General features: G+C 39.2%; 1 long non-coding RNA gene across 1 annotated transcript in view; it reads right to left on the bottom strand.

The window, feature by feature from the left end:
• LOC112483580 overlaps positions 1–4,904 on the bottom strand; it is a 50,505-nt gene extending 45,601 nt beyond the window's left edge. The window contains exon 1 of the long non-coding RNA XR_003047713.1: positions 4,800–4,904. This is a non-coding gene — a long non-coding RNA (uncharacterized LOC112483580). The remainder of the gene's footprint in view (positions 1–4,799) is intronic.
• Between the last annotated feature and the right edge of the window lie 910 nt (positions 4,905–5,814).

The following is a 5,814-nucleotide window of genomic DNA, read 5'->3' as shown; positions in this document are numbered from 1 at the left end:
TAGTGGAACCAGTTAACATCGTATTAGGAATAATGGCATTGATAGTGAGAGAGAAACTCTAGTTTCTAATCATAAAACAGACAGAGAATGATTTTGTGTTTTCATTACTGCAATCTGGTTTAAATTCTATGCTTAGTATCAGTTAAAGTTAATTTATGAGAAAATCATTTGAGGTAAAGAATTATACATTAACAACATGGAAAAAATGAGGACGTGCTCAAAATCAACAACTTTGGTTGGTTATCCTGGGATTGATATTAATTAAAATAGATTGAACTGAATGAGCTCGTTTGAGTTTTAAGTAACTTTAAATATTATTTCAGAGTCACTGTGGCTATCCATGTTTCCAAATGATTCACCTTAAATAATTATAAGTAAAATTATTACCTGAGATGTGATCAGATCCAGACATCTAAGGCAGGAAACCTACAAAGCAGGTTATTGACATCATCCATGCCTTATCATGACACTTAAAACCCTGGAAAATAAGAGCTTCTTATTCACAGGTTTACGAAATTAATTGGAACCAAGGATAACCTTGGAATCCCTGAAGTCAGTCTTCAGAGAGATCTTGCCAACAATACAACCGTTTGAAGGTAGAGTTGTCATTATAAGATCTGAACATAAAGTCAGGATTTATGATCAGTACAAAATTTGTGATATGCATTGCAGTGTGAATTAGGCTTTGATATAATTTGACATTCGCTGGAGGATATATTTTAAAGTCAAAACTTGGCTTTAGTTTTAGTCAATGGTTTCTTCATTATCTAAAACAGAAAAAAGCATTTATCAATGCATCAATCAAAGTTTCAGATGCTTTAGAATGTGAAATTATTTAAGGGGACTCAGGGGAGGCATTGCAACCTGTCTACCTAAAATGACTTCAATGTTAGTTTTATTTTTATTGTGAATACTAAAGTTATCTGATTATAGCAACTTTGTGTTACACTTAGTCAAGAATGGATTCATGACCCTGCTTTCAAGTTGAGTTTAAACTTTAGAGAGATTCCAAAGTATAAATAAAACATTGTAATCAATACTACCCTTTTAACAAGACTCTGGGAAATAAATTAGAAATTCCATTCCTCTAGAAACAAACATAAATTAAGAAGATTTTCAAAATGTAGTCTGCATGCTGCATTTTGGCTGAATCCACAATGCTGTTTTCAAAACACAGAAGTCAAACCATAGCATATTGAACTGAGAACACTGCATTTTTTGGAACCAGTAAAAACACTTCCATGTGCTACCACTTTCTGTGCATTATTTTCTTGTTAATTAATTCATTCTAAAAATATCTATTTAGGATTTATCGTGCGTCAAAGACCACGATAGATGCTAAGAGACAAAAGAAATGGGAGGAAAAACCGATTTTGCCGCTATCCATTCTCCCATTATCTCAAAGCATTCCTTCCAAGTTTTTAGATTGTTTGGCCCATGATCTCCCTCACCCCTCCTCCCCCACACAGAATCTAAAGTATAGCAAAACATGTGCATTGTTAATCTAGGTTGATTATTAATGGAAAGTTGTTTCGTAATCCTTTTAAGACCGGTGCTGTAAGGGGACTGCTTTAGTCAATTCTTGACCTTTGGAAGAAGACAAGGAGTCCTAAAATAGTTTCTAACTCAAGAAAAATATTGTACCAGATTTCAGGATGTCATAAAAAAAGTATAGAGCTAATTAAAAAGAATGAAAGGGCTGAAGGTAAGCCAACGTCTACCTTGATTCCAGGAGCCAGAAGGAAGAAGACAGAAAGTACAAGTAGGGACAGATACCCACGTGGCAAACTTTGAAGCTACTCATTTAAGAGCTGATAATATTCTGTAGAGAAATGATGTGAGTGTGTGTGTGTGTGTGTGTGTGTGTGTGTGTGTGTGAATTAGTCACAATAAAATCTTTGACAACATGTAGTGCAAACAGAAAAACCAATCCAAACTAAATGGACAAAAGAGAAGGGAGGCCGTTGTTATCATACCTCTAAGTGATTAGCAGGGCATGGATTTCACCTTTTATGGTAAATATGAATGTGTTGTAAATATTACGGACAAAGTATAGAAGACAAAAATGAACCAACAGAAACACAATGATCCCCACGTCAGCTGCCTGTGAGAATTGCAGAGGCGTGAAGCTCATACTACAAATGAAGACAAATAAGATAGAAACCTGGCCTTGGGGAAAATAGCAAGCATTGTGTTTGTCCATATGATGATAGATTTGCAGGCTGTTGAAAAATGTGGGCAAAAACATCTGAAAGCTTAAAGTGTAGGTCTGGACAGGAGGAGTAGTGAGGTTGGCTTAGAAAGGTAGATCTGGGAATGATCTGCAAAATGATGCTGTTAAAGCTGGCAGGGTGCAGGGGTCTGTCAGTGAGAGGGAGGTCTGGGCGCCACGTAATCCAGGAGCCAAGCCAAGCTGGAGCTGGTCCCAGACGCAGGAAGAGGAAGGCTGAGGTGGGAGTACGGAGGGTGCTTCCCGAGGTCTGGAGTTTCGAGATTCTGTATCTATACTAATCCTGTCTCTTCTTATGGCTAAGGTCTTTGCAATTCATAAGCTTAAAATTAGCAAAAAGGAAAAGAAAAAAATCTAAAAGCAAAGAGAAGACAAGTGCCTGCAAAAATGGAGACAAACAGACCAAAGACTAAGCACAGTGAGGATGGGCAAATGGAATGTTCATCAACTACGTTTAGGTTACTTCATTTTTTTAATTTTAGGTAATTTGCTACAATATCTTACAGTGCTGCTAGAAACCTATGTTCGATTCAGGTTTGAATTATGCTTGCTGTCATTGACATTATGATTGATATTATGGATTGGCACTTGAGGATCTAACTCTCTTATTCTGCATAGAGCAACTTGATAATTTCCTGGGTGGCACCGAAGATGACTTCAAGGACTCCACAGTCTGGCTGAGAAAGGATGACTGATGAAGAAACGGCAGAGTCATATGCATAACCATATGCATAGTTAGGGAGTAAATTGTGAGTTATAAGTCAATTGCAGAATTTAAAAATTGGCAGGATCAGTGCAGGCTAGAATACAGGGAGGGATAAGGAGGATTCTGAGCGGGGCTTTGAAGGATGTGTAGGATTTGTCTTGACAGGGAAGGAGAAAGGCATTATTGGTGTGAGAGATGACATGAAGATGGGACTAAAATGGCTTCTCCGAGCTCTGCTAAAAAAACCAGGCTCTCAAGAATAAATGGTGTTTGTTTAAAGGTTGTGGGAACTAAAGTTATCTAGATGAAGGAGAACTTGGAAAGCTGGGATGAAGAGTTCAAATTTTAAGTGACTGGTCTTTACATTTGGAAGACAAGTCCGACCAAAGCTGCTAATGTTCCTGATTTAGAGGACTAATGAAGTCTGGAAGAGGTGAAGGGAATCGAGTGCCCCTTCCCACACCATGCTAACGAAGAGCCAGCTGTGCCCAAACTCCCTTCGCTCCCACAGAATGTTCCACTGCACCAGCAGCTAACAGCTGGTCCTTGCACTGAACATCAACCTGAATCTCTACCTCTCCTCGCGAGGCTGTTAGCTACAATTCTAACATCCAGCCAAATCAAAGCCTTATTCTTGAGACTTGACAATTGTGTAGTTTAAGTATGTTAAATAAAAGCTGGAAATTTAGGTCTTATCACAGAATGCTGCACATGATAAATGGTAGTCAGTGGATGATGTGGCCTCATTTCTCTGTAACCAGCATATCCTCATTTCTCCATCCCACCTTGGATTTTCTTTTCACATTTTAAATGCTATCATGTTATTTATTTTTTAAAAACTGCTTCTATTACACACAGCAGTGTTTTTGCAAAGTGTGATTCCCTGACCAGCAACATCAGCATCATCTGGGAACTTGTTGGAAATGGATGTTCTTTTGCCCTACTCCAGACCTGCTTAATCAGGAACTCACTAGGTAGGGCCCAGCAATATCTTTTAAAGAGCCATCCAGGTGGCTATCCTGCTTGCTGAAGTAGAGAGCTACTCACCTACAGAACACAGCAATGATTTCTTAGAGTATCATCAAAGCCTCTTTACTGTCTATTCCTAACTTACTTCTCCACCGTGTCCAGCCTTTGCCCTGGTCTGCAACCCAACCCGGACATTGAGCACACGTGTATTATATACACATGCAGTTTGCAGTCTCCCGATCACCCAAACTTTTTAATACATCCTTGCGTTTGTATTAGCCTTACAATCTTGTCTAGATTGCACTTTGCTCACTTTGGTAAACATCTGCTTTTCAAGTCCACCCTCAATGTCCTTTGGCAGTGGCCAGAAGTTACTCTCTTATAATCCTGCAGTCCTTTGTTTATCCTGCTAATATAATTGCCACAATAAACTGAATGCTCTGTTTATGTGCCTGTCCAGGTTGAGGACAGGAATCTAGTTGCACTCAGCTCTGAGTACTTACCCACAGCAGAGTGAGGACACGGACTCCACTCTAGCTTGTGGACCAGTTCGAAGACCAGCTCCTGCCCTGGGCACATGGCTCCACCCTCCTCCCTGGCTACTTCTTCCTCCACAAGGTGAGTTGGGGAGGGGATTAAATAATACTCTGTTCAACACTAGGGACCTACAGTTCTAACAAGCAGCCAGGTGATTCTCATGCACTCTGATGTTTGAGAACCACTGCCTCCTCCCTATAAAAATTCAAAAGTTTCCAGCCTTGTATGTAGGAAGGATTTCATCTTCTTTTGTTTCTGCCACTTCAGATAATTCAAACTCCTAAATTCCTGGCATGCAGGAACACTAAAAAGAGTAAACCAGCCCAGGTTTCTTCTCTGCCATCAGCTGAAACTCACCCGCAGACACTTTCTCCTTTCAAAGCTCTGTGGAGGCCCAACAAAGAGCTTAACTAGAAGGTCTTTAAAATGATCAGTAACTTGGAGAAGCAGCTGAAGTAAGGCCTGCAAAGGGAGAGAGGAATTAAAAAAAAAAATGTTTTGGACACATTTCTGCTTATTTGACCAAGCAAAATAAATAAAATATTTAACAAATTAATTAGCATATATCCAAATAATCAAATTAGTTTCCAGTTAAAGATAAAATGGCATAGCCTCTCCAGCCCCAATTCCTTATGAGCCAGTTGTTACAGTTTTTTTAAAGTGGTAAACTTCTAGGAATGTGTGTATATATGAACTCTAAGTGTATTCTTATCAGCAGTGGCTGATGCAGTGGCAAAGGCAGGCCACCCACAGTACCTCGAAGCAGCAGTTTGCTACCAGCACTGATTTGGTTAACCTTTGATTAAACATAGGAATTTAAAGCACGAAAAGGTCTGGAACCTGACACAACCCTTTGACACCATGCTGTCTGTCATTAATGATAATCCAGCATTAGATGTTCAGCTTTGAAAATGAAAGTAGACTTCAGTTTTGAGCCCTAACCCTGCTGTACTGTAAACTGAACCCTGCTGTGTTTGCAGACTTCCTGATTTACTGCTTTGCCTTTTAACTATTTTCAGGCAAATGGGAGTTGGGGGCAGGATAAAGAGTCCAGGGATCAAGTGAGTACAAACAAGGCATCTCAACTACCATCAAGGGAAGTGACTTTCTGCTTAGAGAAGTCACCAGGTCAAAAGAGTTTTATTCCCACAATTGATTTAATTTTCCTTTTTTTTTTTTTTTTTTAAACTAGGTGTAAGAATTTCCTTGCTGGGACATCATGCAAGAAATATTCGTATCCTCTTTCACTTCCTTTTAAAAACAACAGCAATGATGTTAGAATTCCCCAAGGTCCCTCCTAAGTCTCAAAGTTTCTTTTACCTTTTAACAATATATCAGTGTGTCTGAGGGCTCCACATCTCATTTCACACAC

Source organism: Pteropus alecto, unplaced genomic scaffold (genome assembly GCF_000325575.1).
Source record: "Pteropus alecto unplaced genomic scaffold, ASM32557v1 scaffold164, whole genome shotgun sequence".
Classification (NCBI taxonomy): Eukaryota; Metazoa; Chordata; class Mammalia; order Chiroptera; family Pteropodidae; genus Pteropus; species Pteropus alecto.
This window is presented reverse-complemented; position numbering and strand designations above follow the sequence as displayed.